The sequence below is a fragment of the Stenella coeruleoalba genome, assembly GCF_951394435.1.
Source record: "Stenella coeruleoalba genome assembly, chromosome: 11".
Taxonomy (NCBI): domain Eukaryota; kingdom Metazoa; phylum Chordata; class Mammalia; order Artiodactyla; family Delphinidae; genus Stenella; species Stenella coeruleoalba.
Genome location: NC_137157.1, coordinates 39,459,551 through 39,480,559, shown reverse-complemented (window position 1 = coordinate 39,480,559; position 21,009 = coordinate 39,459,551). Strand labels below are relative to the sequence as shown.

The following is a 21,009-nucleotide window of genomic DNA, read 5'->3' as shown; positions in this document are numbered from 1 at the left end:
AAATTATTACTAGTATTAACGCCCTTGACGTGCTAGTTTAGTTGGTGGGGCACTGGCCACTTACATAACATTTTGCTTTCTCCCACTCTCGTTTTGTACTTCATCAAATCCAAAGTTGTCATGGTTCATTATCTGTAGATGATCTTGAGCAGCCTTGCATTCTAAAAGAATATGCCACAGCATCTGCCTCTGTGCTTTTGTGCCCTGCTGTACGGATGATATTTCAGCAACAATATTGGGTAAGGGGTGGGAGTGGAGGCAGATTTGTCTCAGGCTGATGTTTCTTTGTGCCATACTATGCCTTACTCTCTCCTATATGCCTAATTCAACAATGAAGTACATATATCACATTGTGACTATTACCTGTGTTAGAGTACATAATCGAGGTTGTAAAGTATCTGCTTGAATGTCCCAACTCATGAATTCCATCAAATTCAATTATCATTCTTAGACTCTTCATTAACCAATCAAGTTGCTTCTTTGGTCTGTCATTTCTAACACCCTTTCACTCGGCATAACCACAGTTCTCTGAAGTAAATTGGAGGTGATTAAATTATCTCACTAATCATTATTGGGAGTCTCATGTTACTAAAGTTTTGGATTTCTAAAGAATCGTCTTTCACATGATTCTCATTGTACATAGGAGAAATAATGTTATAGTATGAGGCCGTGTCTTGAACTTTATTCTGCTATTTGTATCTTAGTTTCTTCCTGAGGAAGGTGGCTGCAATAGGTCTCTGATCCTAAAATCATACAGAAATAAACCAACTATACACTCCTATAAATTCACATCTTATTAAATAAATCTGTCCAGTAGGCTTGTGTTGTAACACAGTTCTTCACCTTTGGGGAATGAACCATTTGAATGCTGGAAGTTCCTCTTATCTCTGATGCAGTATGATTTTACAAGATCACAGTTGTTATTGCTGAAACATGTCTTTTGCTAATTTTTATAATTTCCTTACATAGATTATTAAAACAAAGGAAGTGGTTCTGAAGTGCATATTACCTAGAATCAAAAGTTTCTTTCTTAGGCAGTAATTGTCAGTGCTAATATATAATGGTTATTTCAATCATTTTATAATGAAAGGCACAGCTGATGATCTGACAGTGTGGTTCTTCCCATACAGTTCTTAAAATATTCCCATTTTATACTCTTCTACTTTGTATTTTAGAAACAGCTTCATCTTCTACTCTGCAAATATTTTGAGAAACATCTCAAAATGTAACCTGAAGCCAACCTAAGAAAATATCTATTCCTGGGTTCCATGCCAGACGTACTTAATCAGAATCTTTGTGAATGGGCTTTAGAACCAGCATTTTAAATATGTGTATCAGATCATCCCAATGCACTCCAAAGTTTAAAAACCACTACTCTATAATATGACAGCAAGGAAACAGCCAAGTGAAAACATTTTAAAGCTACAGACATATAATTAATATAAAAATATTGAAAATAAATTAGGATTTTGACTTTTTTCCTACATATTTTTATTTCCTAGGAGTGTACAAAGGACTTTAGACTGTTTCTTTCCCCTTTCATTTGCGTCATAAATATTTTGAAATTAAAAATTAAATGTTAAAGATGTTAAGGGTATGAATGTCTATCAATTGAAAAGTTTCCCAAAGTTGCCAAATAATAAATGATCTCATAGTAAAGGGTATTAAATTCATAATTTCTACAATTATTTTCACATTTAAATCTTTAGTTTTACAAAGCTTTCTAAATATCAAGTCATTCTTTCAATATTAGATGTCTAATAAGCATTACTTCTTTAAGAAATCCAGCCTGTACTTCTGTTATGGTTTCTACTCATACAAGTCCTGTGGGTGTCAAACTTTCAAAAGATAATTTATTGGTACAACTAAGTAAAACCTTTTGGCTAAGGGTACCCCATTTATTCATAAGTGAATATTTTTCTTTTATCTAATTTTAGTAAGGGAATTTCCTCATAGCTTTATTTTTAATGCAAAAATGTCAGACAGTTTGCCAGCTTAACATGCCAAACTCTGAAGTATACATTTAAGTTAGAAGGGACAAAGAACTTTCTTCTGAACCGTGAAACGATAGAATATTGTGATTACCTCTGGCACTGAATGAGAGCAAAAAGTAACATTAGATTTAGTAGGAAAACTGCAGAGACTCTTTGACCCATAAAATTAATTCTTGCTTCCTATCTTGTAGAATCCACTGAGACAAGGGTCTAAAAGGGGAAAATGCTCAAAATCTTTAGGTTTTCAGGTGTACTTACTTTATAAAAGTGTCCTAAAATAGTTGGAATAATTGTCTTCCAAATTCATACGAATCTTTTTATAAATAATATTCTTGGTTTTCAACTGGTTTTAAAAATCACATTTACAATACAGGCAGGCACTAATTTCAATTGGATTGTATTTCAAAAGTTTATAAGTTAAATATTTAGAACTCAAAATGTTTTCACACAGAAACGATGTTATAAATGATGTTAGATGCACATTCAATTTTTTTTTTTTAAACATGTTGGGGGTAGGAGTTTATTAATTAATTTATTTTTGCTGTGTTGGGTCTTCGTTCCGGTGCGAGGGCTTTCTCTAGCTGTGTCAAGCGGGGACCACTCTTCATCACGGTGCGCGGGCCTCTCACTATCGCGGCCTCTCTTGTTGCGGAGCACAGGCTCCAGACACGCAGGCTTAGTAGTTGTGGCTCATGGGCCTAGTTGCTCCGTGGCATGTGGGATCTTCCCAGACCAGGGCTCGAGCCCGTGTCCCCTGCATTAGCAGGCAGATTCTCAACCACTGCACCACCAGGGAAGCCCCACATTCAATTTTTTTTAATCCACAAAATTATAGTCAAATTATATGATTTGTAAAAAACGAAAAAAAGAGCTCTAAAGTGGAAAATAGTAGAAAACAATACTATGGGATTCTAAAAAGTAAACCAATTGAACAAAATATTTTTTTAAATTCTTATTTACTTTGAATATTGACACTAAAGAAAAACAAGTTTGGTTATAAAGTAAATGAGAAACTGAAAGAGAGGGTAGGATGTTTTTGTAAAACACAGAGAAACTGGTTATAACATGAGCAGTATTCTCTTGAGCAGAGGAAAAGTAGATGGAGGGAAGAGATGCAGCCCAGAGATAGAGCTTGAGGGGCAAGTGGTCTCAAATATATTGCCAAGCAGTATTAAGCTATTAAATAGACAAGATGCTCATTAATGTTCATGTTTATGGCTCAAGGAAAGAGGTGCATTCAGTTATTTTTAAATGAATAGATACATATTGTAGGTACACATTCATTTAGAAAGCAGATGAATAGAGGAAATGTTTAAGCAGAGACAGCGAGCATGAATGCTAGTCCAATGGACACCAAGGAATGATGGAAAGAGAGAACTGGTGATCTCATAGCCTTCTACCAACAGCTTTTTCTCTGAATGACTCAAGCCGCCCCTCAGGGTTTTATTATACCCCACTTTCTAAGGAATTCTATCCTCTGTGTTTTTCAAAAAGTTCAGCATCATGTTCAGTTGGATCAAGTTTACCTATTTGCTGCATTTACCCCTACAGGTGTTTCTTTAATTTGCCAAATATTTCTTGAATATCTACTGTGTTTTAGGCACTTTGCTGAATTTGCTACTTTTAGCCCAGACATTAGACCAAAAAAAATATTTTGTTCCATTTGAATTTTAGTATTTTCTGTTTTACTATTTCTCTTTCTTTCTATTCATTAAATTCGGATGGTTTGATAAAACAGGAAGCACCTGTACCTGGCATGGAGGACAGAAGTCTGAATAGCCCAGGGAATGAGGCCCAAGTAAGGGCTTATCTGTCTTATTCTTCCTCTGTTCTTTGGATGTCAAGGAAGTCTTAGCAGCTCTGAGTCCCCTTTACCTTCATTTAACCTAAGGAACAAATGGTAGAGGTGGAAAAGCAAACAAACTAAAACTCTTCATTCAAAGAAAAATTGATAATTTCAAAATAAAGGCCCGTAATAGTTAACATCTCTTGTTTTGGTCAAGCCTCACTACTAGGCTAATCTGCAGTGTAAGAAACAAGAAGTTAGATACCTTTCCTAGAAAAAGGGCCTGTAATACTTCATCAGTTCTAATTTTTAGTAAAATAAAATGTCTAAAAGAAAAGTTTCCAGAATCTCTGTTACCGTTGAGGTTGAGGCACAACAGAAGTTATCATGTAGGCTCCTAACATCCCTCTTCACTCTGGAAATTCCACTAGGAAAAAAAAATGGTTCATTTTCCATTGAAGAAAATTTTAAAGATATTTTTAAATGTAAAGCACCCTTCTTTTCCATTCCATTCTCAAGAAACAAGAGTAAAGGGTAATATGGAGTATTGGCAACATTCAAATGAGTCTTAGGACAGGAATGGTCAATGCCTGGGTTGAGTTATCTCAGTCTGTACTTCACAGCTTTCAAAAACTACTAGGAAAACCTGGGCTTAATGAGACAACAATGGTATTGCCACTCAGCCTTGTTTGAATTTCCCAATTGCTTTTGTTCCCTCATCCCTTTGAAGTGATGCTTGAGAATTGCTTGACCGGTCCTATATCACCAGTTATCTTCACATGTAAGCTTGTTTGATGTTTCCTGCACTTAGGTTTTCAATCAGTATATCTTCGTCCTCTACTTTCCCTTAGCCCAGCAAACCTTGTTCATCAACCTGGGTTCACACTTCCTATGCCAGTCAGCACTTCCTATGCCAGTCAGTCTTCCAAGCCGTGTGTCCAGGCCCCTGTTTTATGGAGATTTCATGTTAGTGGAGAAACAAACAAGAAACAAACACATAAATACTCAGACCCACTAAAATAGTGATCATCCAGTAACTCTAATCATATTCTTCTCTGCATTTTTTTCCTCCAAGTTGTTTCCAGTCAATGATCCTACTCTTTTTAATCTCACTGATTCTTACTGTTGTCAGTTATGCACTAAAATCAATCTGGTCCACTTACTTTAACTCTTTTTAGTCTTTATACCTCCTTAAATGAAATGTATAAATTTGCATAGTAGATAAAGCTATATTGCCTGAGAAATCTAATCCATAAAGCTAGGCCTAAGTAATGCCACAGTGGCTACACTGTGGCCATTATGGAATCTAATACCCCACAACCCAGGCCACCAAAGGCATAATTTCTGATCCTGCGATTTTTCTTAATTACATTTCCCAGCGACTGAGTGTCCTGTTCTGGGACACATCAGAATAAATCTTTTGCTCTGTTGTTCTATCTGGCAAAGTAACTTCACTATGGATGAAATTGGACTAGCCACTTTTAAATTCAATAAGGATTGTGTGTATCTAGTCAATATAAAAGAATAGACTTTCAAGAATTCATTGTGGTAATAGGAAGGAAAATTACCTACTTGAAGATATTGGATGTAATTCAGGAAATAGATGATAAGAAAAGAATACATAGCAATTTGTGAGAATGATGCACTATTTAAGAAGAGATAAACCAATAGCCTGAAAAAGTTATAGAAGTTGGACATTCATTCTTAACAATTTTCTTTACACTTATTATCACTTAAAAATAAACTAATAACATTAAAATGCAATATTTAATGAGAGTAGAACCACTCTAATTTAATAATAAAAATGATTTTTATATTTGCTTATGCTGATACTTATTTCAGTTTAAAAATGTTTTATGGAGAAGTTAATACTTTTTATTGTAATTTAATAAAAGCAAAAGTTGTGTTGCTCTCATTAGTTTATTTAGGGTTGATTATCTTTTTTATTTGAAAATATTTTTGCCAATTTTAAGGCATTTAAAGAATCTTCACTTTGCCATACATTAAACCCCCTAAGCAATGTGCAGCTAAACATATCTTAAACATATATACCCAGGAGAATAATACAGTTCACAGGAACATCGAAGAGAGCTTAACAGAATCTTCTAGAAAAACTGAACCAGAAGGAAATGTATAAAATAGGTGAAAGGATATTTTCAAAACCCAGTAAGAATGTGAGGTCACAAGGGGATATGTTGAAGGACATAAAATTGTTTCAGGTGCAATAGTAATGAACTCCAGAAAGCTATCCTTTTCCTAACATTGTGAAATACACACAGAACTATGTGAAGCATTGTCTCATTTCACTGTGTGCATCTAGGTTAATCACTGATTACTAATTCGTTTCATATCTGAGATGAAGCATTTACCACCTCTTGTTCATACATACATATCTATAGTATTATCACTATAAATATTTCTAAATATGTAGATCAACAACACGTTAAAACCCTGAAAATCCTCAAGCATCAGAAAAGAAAGAGCTCGAAGGCAGAGTAGAAAGACGAAGAGCTGATGTCATGACTGAGTAGGGAGAGGTCGGTCCTTTATCAAGTCTCTAATGACTACAGGACTTGGGTCTAAGCAGGTTCGAGATCTGGAACTGAAATTCTCACATAAATTCAGGATCGGCGAAGAGCTGCTTCCTTCTTGATGAAGCAGCAAGAAAATTGCACCCACTGATCCAGGGAAGTGACTAGAGCTTATCTGCCTAGGAACCTAGATGAAATACAGGGAAAAAAATAGTTCTACTGTGACAAATCAAAACACCAGGCTTTGGCATATGTCAGTATGGGGCTTGAATGTATATTATTCACAGTGCATGAATCCTCCAAATGTAATTTATATAAACTAATGGGAACCTACAATTCTGTATGGAAACATGTCTGAACCAGGACACACAGGACTCTTTAAGAAAAAAAACAAAACTAAAATGAGTTTACAATTAAATGAATAATGATAAAACCACACATGAGAATTATCCAACATAGCAAAGCATAATGAGGCACCATAAGCAAGAGCATTCAAATCCTAAAGTTTTGAGATAGCTTAACAATATGAAAAACAGCATAAACTAATCATTTAAAAAATTATAAAAATAAAGAAGGAAGAAATAGAAACCAACAGTAAGACACTATGAAAACAGATTAGCAGATCTGAAAAAGAACCAAGTACTCATAGAAAAGAAAAATATAGTTTTCAAATTAAAAAATTTAATGAAAACTTTTAGGATGAAAAGAGAAATGACCTAAGATGATATTAATGGACTGTGAATTACATCTGAAGAAATTTTCTAGAATGAGCACAGAATGTTAAGAGATGGAAAACTTAAGAGACATAGAGGAATAAAATGAGAAAGCACACCAGTATCTATTAGGAATTCTAGATGGTTAGTTACAAGATAATAGCTGAGAATTTTCCATATTTGAAGAAAGTCATTAATACCTTATAGAAAATCATTCCCAGCCACAAACCAGATAAAGAAAAACAAATTCAAACATAAACATTTTAACAAAGCCACAGAACTCCAAAGATAATACAAGATCTTAAAAATCAATTAGAACAAACAACATATAAAGGAGCAAGGAAAAAATAATAGATATCTCGTCAACTATAATAGACAAGATGACAGTGCAAAAAATAACTTCATGTGTTGAAGGGAAATAACTAGCAAGTTCCATATTTATATTCCTTATTTATATAAACTACGAATTGATTTTGCTGTCATTATTTTTCAATAATGACAGCAAAATCAATGTACTTTTTCAGAAAATGATTAAAGAAGTTCACTCATAAATAATTTTGAGTAACAAAATATATATTATCTACATTTTAGTGAAACCCTGGTTTTCAGCCTTGAAAACTTGGTTATTCTAGGATTCACTAAACTAAAAAGACATCCCTGGGCTTCCCTGGTGGTGCAGTGGTTGAGAATCCACCTGCCAACGCAGGGGACACAGGTTCGAGCCCTGGTCTGGGAAGATCCCACATGCCGTGGAGCAACTAAGCCCGTGGGCCGCAACTACTGAGCCTGCACTCTAGAGCCCGCGAGCCACAACTACTGAGTCTGTGTGCCACAGCTACTGAAGTCCGCATACCTAGAGCCCGTGCTCCACAACAAGAGAAGCCACTGCAATGAGAAGCCCGCGCACCACAACGAAGAGTAGCCCCTGCTCATGGCAACCAGAGAAAGCCTGCACACAGCAACCAAGACCCAGCGCAGACAAAAATAAATAATAAATAAATAAATAATAATTTTTTAAAAAGACATCATCAGTAGCGTATTGTTACAGACCAAGTTCATTGCTGACATATCTTTATGTGTCAAAAGGTTGAAATTTTAATAGCATAAGAGAGGCGCCTTTTTGATAGATAGTTAAGTGGCCTAAAATACAGAAACTGCACTGTCCTGATCATTTACTTCTTCAGTTAGCTACTCTGTAACATTGCCATTCTTCTGAACAGGAACTTCAAATGTAAAATCTTTATGTTCTCCTAAAATCATTGTTATCATTCTTGACCCATCATTAAATGTAAACTATTGCATTTCAGAATGCACATCCAGACATTTAAATGTGTACACATGTAAATGCTTATCTTGCTCAGCTATTCTGTAATAGTGTGAGAGATATATAAATAATAAATAGTTAAACCTATAAACCATCTTTGTGCCAAGCACACTTAGTAATTATAGGATAGCTGAGCTAGAGATAAAAAAGACTGTAGGGGTAATTGGAGCAAGTTCTTGCCAGACAGCTTATGATCATTAACAACTTCTTCATGTAATAAAGTGATTCTGTGAAGAAGATGGAAGGGCACTAGGAACTAGCGTAGGAACAGACCTAATGACTGAGTGGTTTAGCAAGAGTGTGTTTTTACCCAGGACAAAGCCTTAAGAACTAGAGACAGACCAAATACTAAGAAAGAAATTTGCATTAGTAACTTATCTACCCCTTAAATTAGATAAAACATTCACAAATCAGTTATACCCCTTCTTGTGCCTGTGATGTTTTCTTATGCCCTGGACAGAATTTACTAAGATAATTAAAAACTCAGAGCATCCTATCCATACAATGACATATAAACATTCTCATTCTGTTTAATTCTTGAAGCTAATGTGTTTATTTATTATGATGATCAGAAATTAGGAAACATAAAGGATGAATTTAATAGGAAAGTATTAAAACATATTCATGAAAGGAACATACTACAAAGGCGAATTAAAATTTGCTATCAAATATGTAGAAAATTAGATGGAGTTTTTGGTTTGAAACAGCTGAAGAGCTGGCAATATGCTACTATTAAAAACCAGCATTATTCTAAGATATTCAAATAGAAACATAAGAATAATGCTGGACAGATCACTGTATTAGAGAGCCTAGTTCTAATTTAGATCCATAATTGAAACACAACATCAAGAACTAATACAAGGACTGACATATACACACTACTATATATAAAACAGATAACTAATAAGGACCTACTGTATAGCACAGGGAACTCTACTCAATACTCTGTAATGGCATATATGGGAAAAGAATCTAAGAAAGAATGGATATATCTATATGTATAACTGATTCATTTTTCTGTACACCTGAAACTAACACAACAGTATAAATCAACTCTGATCTAATAAAAATTTTTAAAAAAAGATTTAACAGAGGGAACTGTATTCATTATGCTGTAATAAACCATAACGGAAAAGAATATGAAAAATAATATATATGCATAACTGAATCACTTTGCTGTACAGCAGAAACTAACACAACATTGTAAATCAACTATACTTCAATAAAATATATTTAAAAGTAAAAGAATTAAAAGAAATTGAGAAACAGCAACAAAACTAAAATTATTTAAGGTTTGAGACATCACCTTGTCAGAAAAGACTAAAGAAATTTCAAGATGTTAAAATGAGAAAAAGAGAAGCATCAGATGTGGATTTAAAGTAAATATAGGCCATTACAAGAAAGGTCAGACACTGAGGCCCAAAAGGGAGAAATGTGTTTAAATTGTCGGAAAGAATAGCAGATGAGGTGATGTGATGTTCTACAGAAGAGAATGTTGAAATTCTGTTCTTGAATTTATTGAAAAGACAGAAATTTCTCTTTTGTGAAAAATTTTATACAGTTCTGCCTGACAGTAAAGAAATACATGTTTATAACACTTCCCAATTCTCGTGTATGTATATTGATAGATAAGTTTTGACACTGTATTTGGAAGGCTTAGGGTAATCAACCCAAAGGTTTCCTGAAGTAGAAGCACAACATTACAATTTTCTAGGTGATAAGTTATTTTATGACTTTGTTATTACATTGAATGAGCAACAGGAGAGTCCAAAAACATAATCTTCCCCCCACAAAAAAAAATCCGTTTCCAAAATAACTCCTGTCAAGATGGCAGCCAAGTCCAGAGAATGACCAGATTAATCGTTTGGGTTTCGTGGTTGTTTTGATGTTGCATAGAAGGAGAAATGATCATTCTGTGATGGTATTCAAGGAAGTGCTCCTACAGAGATAGAGTCATCCGCTCACCATCCCTCACAAACCCCCTTCATAAAATGGGAACATTCCAGGTGGAGGACAGATAATAAATTCTTTATGTTGTTTTAGAACCTTTAATTCTAAAAATATTGGAGGTTTTTATGTACTGCTGTTTTACTTCTGAGTATAAATGTAAGGAAGTTGTTTCATAATTTAGTTTTATAATTTAGACCCTTGAATAAGGCTTATAAACTGATTTATGGTCATTATGCTTCAAGTTTATTTTGGATGCAAAATGTCTTACAGAATCTACTGAAATCAACAAAGGAAATAATTTCAAAAAGTGTTCATCCAATAGAAATTCTCTGTGGTTAGGAAAATTTACATCAATCTATTTTTACTTACCGACACCCTCGTTCTTTTCTTTATAAAAACACCTTTGGGGGAAGGAGAAAATTTAAAAGAACACAAAGAGAGGAAGATTACATAAAACTTTAAAAATTGCATGGACTCTTGCCTGCTTTTCACATGGACTACTGTCTTATACTTATTTAATCTTCTCTGATTGCATTATGTTGTGAATGGGCAGGGTAGTGTTTTCCCACCAGTTTCTTCTATACAGGCAAGAATTTTCAAACCAAAAATCTAACAGTTTGTGTTTTTATTTTACTTTATTATTTTTTTAATTAATTAATTAATTTATTGTTTATTTTTGGCTGCATTGGGTCTTTGTTGCTGAGCCAGCGTGGCTTTCTTTAGTTGCGGCGAGTGAGGGCTACGCTTCATTGCGGTGCGCCGGTTTCTGATTGCGGTGGCCTCTCTTGTTGCGGAGCTTGGGCTCTAGGCGCGCGGGCTTCAGTAGTTGTGGCTCGTGGGCTCTAGAGCACAGGCTCAGTAGTTGTGGTGCACAGGCTTAGTTGCTCCGCGGCATGTGGGATCTTCCCGGACCAGGGCTCGAACCCGTGTCCCCTGCATTGGCAGGCGGATTCGTAACCACTTTGCCACCAGGGAAGCCCAGTTTGTGTTTTTATACTGCAAGAAATGTCTCTGGTGAATAGGGAAGATGATTTATATGCATACATCTGACCTTATAAAAAAAAATCTTTGTTTTTCCCATAAAGTTGAATTTATATTGCTATCATTTATTCCAGTTTCTTTTTGTGTATCTCTAATACACCATTTAGTTTGTAGGTCTTTGATACTTTAGAACATATGACAGTTTAAATAAATCTATTTTTCCAAAATTTTTTTACGTTTATAGTTTTTCTTCTTTTTTTTAAAAATGAAACAAATAGTTAATTACATGGTTACAACAATTTTTGCAAAGTTTCAGCTAACACATTGTAATGACTAAAAATTGCCTCTGCCTGTTATTTATTGTTCAGAAATTAAAATTTAATTGTATTAATTAACAGTTCTATGAAGAGTAAAAGTTATTAGGTTTCTAATACTTACAGTTCTTTTTTATATATAGTGAAATTCAGATTTCTTCTAAAAGGGAAAAATCACTCTTCCACAGTAAGAAAGGCTTTCTATTCATATCCTGAAACTACATTTTTTAGCTTGTGGAATATAAGTCATCCACTTGCTTGGTATGAATGCAGAAATTTAGTTCACGAAACTGAATATATATTTGTTCATATGTCTCTTTATAATAAGATTCTGGACTGTGATGAGTGGTTTTTCCTTCATGTTTTCCATACACACATGAAGGATTAAATACATAGCTTTCTTTTTTCCAAAAATGCCATCAGCATTATCAGTCTCTGAATATAGGTGGAAAACTGCCTCAGTGTTTCTGATATTTCTCTTTTCAAAAAAAGCCACAATGCAGAATGAATAAATACTAAAATTTTATAAAGTGTGATCATGAAATAACAAAACTTCTTTTTTTCAAAAAAGCTCATGTACTGAAATTTATATTCAAATGAATGTTGTCCTTCACTGTGGTCACCTTGGATTTCAGAAATGCTGCTGCTCTTCAAAGTATTTTGTTAACACATTTTGGGGTCTGTCTTTAGAGCCAGTTTGTGCACCAGGAAGCATTCCTCAAAGAACACTGGGAAGGCAGACACCATCCATGTCTGCTACAGGAGACATTGGCTTTAAAATCACATGATCATGGCAAATGTGAAGGCAGACTTTCTGAAATGTATGTTTCTTCCTTCCTCCCTCCCTCCCTCCCTCCCTCCCTCCCTCCCACCCTCCCTCCCTTCCTTCCTTCCTTCCTTCCTTCTTTCCTTCTTTCTTTCTTTTTCTTGCTTTTGTGAATATATTTATTTACAGTTTTCAAAAGCACTAAGTCTACAGCCCTAAGATACTCAGAATGACTTTCTGTGCTTCCTTTGACCTGAGATGTTTCTTTTAATGAGTTTGTGCCCTCTTCAAGCAAAATAGGCATTCATAAATTATATTTTTATTTTAAATAGTACTCTTTTTTTCTGGACAGAAAGATATATCTGTCACATAGGAGGAGGGATCTGAGGCTGATGGAATCATGAGATCACATGTTGGTTAAAGAACTTCTTAGGCTATGCCCAGAACACTGGATTCTTTAAGATATTAAAAAAAAAAAATCAGGAAACACAGATTTTTCAGGCTAGGTGAAGGATTATGGGCTCATTGTTTTACTCTCTTCTTATTATATCATTTAGTTATATCCTTATCCTGGACAAGTATATAAGGTCCTTACTAGAACCCATAGGACTATACATGACCTGCCCCTGCTACTGGTCTTTAATGGGATATAAAACTTTACCAGAGCCTATAGTACTCTGCATACCTAATTACTGTTTAATATTCACTTTGCGTTAGGGATTTATAAAATGGACCCTAAAAAGCCAGTATATACCAGACCCACATGGGTTCACTAGTGTATTTTACCAAACATTTAAGAGAGAAATTATACCAATTCTCTAAAATCTCTTCCTAACTCATTCTGAGGCCCACGTTACCCTAATACCAAAACTAGAAAGACATTACAAGAAAAGAATATTGCAGACCAATAGCTCTCATGAACAGAGATGCAAAAATCCTCAACAGGAGCCAGCCCATGAGCTATCATGCCAGGTGAAAGAGGTAATGGAACTGTGGAGGGATGTTTCACCTTCTATTACAAACTGTTCGTTTATTCAACCAAAGTTTACTGTTCTGAGTACTATCCTATGTGGTCGATAAGTCAGACTAGTTACCATCCCCTATTCAGTTAGTCACTTATCAATTAACTTATCCAACGAGTATTTCTTGAACATCGACAAGGTGTCAAACATTATACCTGGTACTGGGGAATGTATCAGTGAGCAAAATAAACCAAACTCCTGCCCTCGGGGAGCTTACGTTCTACTGGGGAAACAGACGACAAACAAGATATACACATAAAATGTAAAACACGTTAGTGACATGTGTTAAGGAGGAAATATGAGTGTAACATGTATGTGGTGGTGAAATGTACATAGGTTGTTCAGAGATGGCCTCACTGAGAAGACGACTTTATGCAGAACCCCAAAGGATGCAAGGGAGAGAGTCTTGACAACGTCTCCTGGAAAAGAGAAGGTAGAAGGAACAAGGAAACAAAATAACTAGGAGGCCAATGAAGGGTGAAAGAAGGGATGTGCTTGGTGATAAAGTTGAAGAGTTAGGTGGAAACCTGGTCACGCAGGGCCTTGTGGGAAATGGCAGGGAGTTTGGATTTTATGCCAAGTGTAATGGAAAACCGTTGGAGGGTGTTCAGTGGGAAAATGCCATGCAATGATTGACTATTCTAGAAATTCATTCTTATTTCTGTGGAGAATATATATTTAGGTGTCAAAAGTACAGGCAGGGAGACCAGAAGTAAGTTATTGCAGCAGTGCAGGTGAGAAAGCTATCAGAGGGTTAGTAGCTTTGATTAGGCTCATGGAAGTGTAAAGGGGAAAAGTAAAAAGACTTGAGACATATTTTCAAAGTAGAACTTATATGACCTGTTGATAGATTGGTTATGGAGAATAAGAGGAAAAAAGTTAAGAATTATCCTAGATTTTTGCCTTCAACAGCTTGGTAAAGTCATTCACAATGATGGGGATGATCCAAAACAGGATCCAATAAGGGAGGATAAATAGAGTTTTATTTTTTACATAGTAGGTTTGAGATTCTCATTGGACTTTCAAGGGGTGACAAAAAGGCTCAGGTGCAGGAGGCTGGGCCCCGGGAGAAATGACTGGGATGGAAATATCAAAAGAAGATTTGTATTAACTAGGATGCTCTCAGCAGCAAATTAAAGAACACTTTACCAGAAGCTGCTTAAAAATAAATATTACTGACATTTGTTTTGTCACTTTACCATGTCTGTTTATTAAGTTTAACTTTAGAGTTAGATAACTCAGCAGATAATTGTTGTAAAAACCCTGGGTCAGCCTCTATGAGAGTCTCTTGGCCTGGCCGCCAGGTATGCAGTGTCAGTGCAGCCATCCAAGCATCATGTCTTCAAGTGGCAACGGAGAAAGCAGCGTAAAGGAAAGAAGAGTGTGCAGCCAAAAAGTTAGCTTTCTCTTCTGATTGGGGAGCGAAATTTTTTCCAGAAAATTACCAACAGATTCCCCCATGTCTCTTGTCCAGAGCAATATCAAATGCCCACCCCTTGCAAAAGGAAATAGTATTATCTAAATTGATAAGACAAATGTGTCATTTCTTATAACCAAGATTCCATCATTAATTTTAAAAAAGCTAGGCTGTCTACGGAAGGTAACCATCCATGTCTACTACAGGAGACATTGGCTTTAAAATCAGGACAAATGATGTCACCAAAAATATATCACTGTACACCCAAAATATTTCACCCTCTCTCTACAATAGCCTTTTTTAAATGGCCACTGGAAGAACAAAATCTAGAGTATCACCTACAAATTAGTTGCTTCTGGAAGTGAAAGAAAACCATAACCCAACAAACATAAGCTGGCTGTAATGAAGATTATCTCTCATCACAGATGAGAATTACACACATACACACACACACACACACACACACACACACACACACACACACACACACACACACACACACACACACACACACCATGATTTCCAGTAACTTCATGTTTCTTGTTAGCTTAGGGAAAACCACAGCCTAAAATATCATAATCTTACATATATTTATTGTGGACTTAAATTCAGCAGATCTGGATAACAGCCATTTTACCTTCATGAACCATGACTGTCTCATCTCTGGGCTTTTGCTCTTGCCCTGCCCATTCTGCCTGGAAATCACCTCCCTTAGATCTTTACGGGGCCAATCAGTTCTCATTATTTGGATGAGAATGTCATTTTCTTAGAGCCTCTTACCTTGATCACTTTACTGAGAGCAGCCATACCTGTACCAAGTCCCTCCATATTTAATACATATTTAAATAACTGCTTTTAATGCACAGAAGTTATCCCTAACTGAACATTGTATATATTTTTGCTTGGACCTGTAAGATGTTTCTTCCCCACCCTTAATTAGGTCAAGGACGTCTGCTTGCTTCTCCATGGGCTCTCAGCACCTATGACAGCACGTGCTATGAGGTACATACTCGGTCAAGATTCATTTGTGCATCTGTAAATGAGGATACTTTGAAAATAATGGACCTATATGATCTTTCAGAAAACATATAACACTTATATTCTGTGATTCCTGAGAAGATTTTTTTTTGAGTGACATTTGTTGGAAGTTTTTTTTTTTTCCCCTGATTAGGAAAATAAATTACATCTAGAAATCATTCTTAGCTCACCATTCTATTAGTGCCTATGACTTAGCTGACCTCCTTCTTTCTTTGAGAGACTTTTTTCCTTTTAATCCACATTTTCTACTTCAAAATATAGGATGAATAAAAGTACATGACTGTGTTTTCTTAGACATAGTAGTTGGTTAAAGTGGGCACTAAATGCAAGAGGAACCAATCGTGAAACTTTTTCATACGGTTGTAATCATTTATGTGCATATTCATGTTTATACTTGTAGGCTCTTAACCTATGTGCTCCAGTGCCTCTTAATTTGGAAATGAAATGTCTTAACAGTGGCCTACAATTTTATACTATGTTTTTATAACTTTGAAATTAATCATCTGCCTATGAACCAAGATATAAATGAAAAATTTCCTGGGGAAAAAATGTACCTATATTTCTGGGCTTACAGGTCTAAAAGATAAAAATTGGAATATAGTGAGGAAGAATAGCTAATATCACAAGGATTATTTGAATTGCCTTTGCTAAGTGACAGTAACTGAATTCGATATTAGAATTTTTCGGATGAATAAGATGTGATTAATGCATTTGAGTGTTCCACAGCCTAGTTGGAGATTATAGGTAGTGTGTGAAGTGAAATAAACAGGAAGGAGAACAGGATGTGTCTAGGGTAAATGAGACCCAGGGAAAGAAAGTTTTCTGAGAAAAAAAAATAGAGCTCAGATGTAAACATATCTGATTCAGAGACTGTGCTGGAAAATTAATGAAATCAGTAGGCAAAAGAGAGATTAAATCAGCCTAAGAGGGGGGATATACAGATCTGTTAAAGAATCAGAAATGGGACAATCAGAAATACTGGGAAGAGACTTAGAAAATTTACAGGAGAATGGAAGCAACTGAATTCCAGAAAGTAAGTTTCTAGTTTGTGCACCCTTAGTAGAGGGTCTCTGCTAGTATTTGAACATGCGCTTGTGTACGTGACAGTGTTATGCGGCCTGTGAGTGTTGCCTCACCTGCCGCCTCTATGAGTAGGGTTTATGGGTATTAACTGTTCATTTGTTTACTGAGAATCTCCCATATGCCAAGTACCCTGGCAGAGGCAAATAAAAGAGACCACTGTCCTCAAAAAGGTCATAATCTCTGATTGGGAGATAAGTATTAAATAAGCAACGTGATAAAATATACTTGCCACAATTTCCTATTATTGCAGGGTTTTTTTTTCTTTCTTTCTGATGTCAAAAAGTAATCCAGGCCACCCACTGGCATTTAAATCATGTATATCTAGTTTACAGTGTCCTTCCTTACAGTTACTTTGTTCTATTTGTTCTATTACAGAAAAAAACAATGTGAGTTGACATCTACATGAGTTTTTAAGTACAAATCCTTATCCCTGTCTGCCATATCACACTGTGTTGTGAGAAGTCCAAAATTTAGGTTCTTTCTTAAATTTAATTATCTGGTACTTCCCTACAATAGTCTGTCTCTTATTGACATGTCAAATTTCATTTTGTTCACATATCTTTTGTGTATGTCTACTTGATACTGATAACAGTGGCTGGTGTAAGAGCTTATCTGCTTTTGATTCTGAAAATGTAATAAAGAAGGAAAACACAAAGGAACAGCCACATGTACTCGCTATTCAAGCATACATCCAACTTTTATATCAAACTAATATTGGGAGAAACGTGGGCTGCATGTTGCAACTCAGTCTCACTGGTATCAAAGACAGACACCAATGGCAAGGGACAGCGCGTCTGTGACAAATGTGTGAAGGGATAAATTATTGAAACAAAGCATGTGAAAGCGGTCTTATGAGGATCTGTGTTTGACTTTTAGGTACAATAATTTCACGAATGGGTCCCTTTGTATTACGTTACCTTTGACTTCAGAACAACAGCATTTTTCTTACCTAACAATTTATGAATAAAAATGACATGAAAATGAGAAGAGACATTACCCCTTAGTGCTCCATTTACTCCATTTGAATAGATCTTAAATAATTATCAAATTAAAAAATATTTGAGGGAAAACATAGTATTAAAAGAAACGCCAAGGGCTTCCCTGGTGGCGCAGTGGTTGAGAGTCCGCCTGCCGATGCAGGGGACACGGGTTCGTGCCCCGGTCCGGGGAGATCCCACATGCCGCGGAGCAGCTGGGCCCGTGAGCCATGGCCGCTGAGCCTGCGCGTCCAGAGCCTGTGCTCCGCAATGGGAGAGGCCACAACAGTGAGAGGCCCGCGTACCGCCAAAAAAAAGAAAAAGAAGCGCCAAGAAGTTATGTAGTTCTTGCCTAACTCTAGGCAGTTTTGAAATTAGTAAAGGCCTTCTAAAAAGGGAACCTTACATCTTATAGAAACACTTCCTTCTATCTAACTCAAATGCTTTATTTCTATAGTAACCCTATGTTTTCTTTTCCTTAGAAAATTAGTAGTAGAGTATCATGTCTTTTGGGTCTATAGCTAACACCAAAAACACTGTAGTTAATTAATGTGGATATTTTTAAATTGTGGACCCCTAGATAATTAATTTTGTTTCTCTGGACTTCACAGATGAAAGCAAAATTCAATGATGTGTAATTAGAAGAAAGGCACAGTTAGTCCTTTTGAATCATTTTATGTGAAAGAAGATTTTCATCATTTATTTAAAATCATAAACCGACATTTTTATCCAAGAAAATTCTAGAGGAAACATTTTGATTTTCAAATGTGATTAGAAAAACTCAGACATTCATCCTTGCCCTTTCTATGAACTCTTTCTCAGATTAACAAGTTTTCTTGATCTCATCATTTGGGGTGCTGTTTATAAAACTGATAGCTGTACATAAGCACTGAATCTTTTTATAGATTTTATAAAATCATGCTGAATTGTTTTGTGGATAAGTATGTTTGTGTCAAATTGATTTGGCTCTCTGTGGATTACTGTTTGAGGAAAAGGCTGATCATTTTGTAGTGAGGGTCATTTTGTGAAGAGCCGTTATTTCCTGGAACCTTAATTTTGGGGCCCCAGAATGTAGACTTAGGGACCAGGCTCTTCACCAAGGTCATTGTTCTGTTCTTACCATTGCCCTTTCCCCAACTCAAAGTCACCCTTGTAGTCAGGAACATTCATTTACAGGGAAAAGAAACGAATAGCTCTTTCTTACCTATGCCCCAGAGCAACAAACAGCAAATATCACCCGAAAGTCACTGCAGATGGACGGAATATTCAAGTTTTAGAAGTGGTTATGTCTGGACCTGAATCTGCCAGTTCCGTGTGACTCTGCACAAGGTGATTGACCTTTCCAGCACATGCCATCCAAAAACAACAGAATATACATTTTTCTCAAGTGCTCATGGAACATTCTCCAGGATAGATCATATCTTGGGTCACAAATCAAGCCTTGGTAAATTTAAGAAAACTGAAATTGTATCAAGTATCTTTTCCGACCACAATGCTATGAGACTAGATATCAATTACAGGAAAAGATCTGTAAAAAATACAAACACATGGAGGCTAAACAATACACTACTTAATAACGAAGTGATCACTGAAGAAATCAAAGAGGAAATCAAAAAATACCTAGAAACAAATGACAATGGAGACACGACGACCCAAAACCTATGGCATGCAGCAAAAGCAGTTCTAAGAGGGAAGTTTACAGCAATACAAGTCTACCTTAAGAAACAGGAAACATCTCGAATAAACAACCTAACCTTGCACCTAAAGCAATTAGAGAAAGAACAAAAAACCCCCAAAGGTAGCAGAAGGAAAGAAATCATAAAAATCAGATCAGAAATAAATGAAAAACAAATGAAGGAAATGATAGCAAAGATCAGTAACACTAAAAGCTGGTTCTTTGAGAAGATAAACAAAATTGATAAACCATTAGCCAGACTCATCAAGAAAAAAAGGGAGAAGACTCAAATGAATAGAATTAGAAACGAATGTCGGTAACAACTGACACTGCAGAAATACGAAAGATCATGAGAGATTACTACAAGCAACTCTATGCCAAAATTGATAAACCATTAGCCAGACTCATCAAGAAAAAAAGGGAGAAGACTCAAATGAATAGAATTAGAAATGAATGTCAGTAACAACTGACACTGCAGAAATACGAAAGATCATGAGAGATTACTACAGGCAACTCTATGCCAATAAAATGGACAACCTGGAAGAAATGGACAAATTCTTAGAAATCCACAACCTTCCAAGACTGAATCAGGAAGAAATAGAAAGAAATATGAAGAGACCAATCACAAGCACTGAAATTGAAACTGTGATTAAAAATCTTTCAACAGGGCTTCCCTGGTGGCGCAGTGGTTGAGAGTCCGCCTGCCGATGCAGGGGACACGGGTTCATGCCCCGGTCTGGGAAGATCCCACATGCCGCGGAGCGGCTGGGCCCGTAAGCCATGGCCGCTGAGCCTGCGCGTCTGGAGCCTGTGCTCCGCAACGGGAGAGGCCACAACAGTGAGAGGCCCGCGTACCACAAAAAAAAAAAAAAAAAATCTTTCAACAAACAAAAGCCCAGGACCAGATGGCTTCACGGGCGAATTCTATCAAACATTTAGAGAAGAGCTAACACCTGTCCTTCTCAAACTCTTCCAAAATGTAGCAGAGGGAAGAACACTCCCAAACTCCTTCTATGAGGCCACCATCACCTTGATACCAAAACAAGACAAGGATGTCACAAAGAAAGAAAACTACAGGCCAATATCACTGATGAACATAGATGCAAAAATCCTCAACAAAATACTAGCAAACAGAATCCAACAGCACATTAAAAGGATCATACACCATGATCAAGTGGGGTTTATTCCAGGAATGCAAAGATTCTTCAATATACGCAAATCAATCAGCGTGATACACCATATTAACAAATTGAAGGAGAAAAACCATATGATCATCTCAATAGATGCAGAGAAAGCTTTCGACAAAATTCAACACCCATTTATGATAAAAACCCTGCAGAAAGTAGGCATAGAGGGAACTTTCCTCAACATAATGTCCTTTATATGCAGTAATTTAAAAGGGTCCTCCCAACATCATTCCAAAGACAAAAACTGAAGG

General features: G+C 36.0%; 1 protein-coding gene across 8 annotated transcripts in view; it reads left to right on the top strand.

The window, feature by feature from the left end:
• SYT1 (synaptotagmin 1) overlaps positions 1-21,009 on the top strand; it is a 1,170,968-nt gene that overhangs the window by 744,279 nt on the left and 405,680 nt on the right. The gene's annotated exons all lie outside the window — the stretch shown is intronic.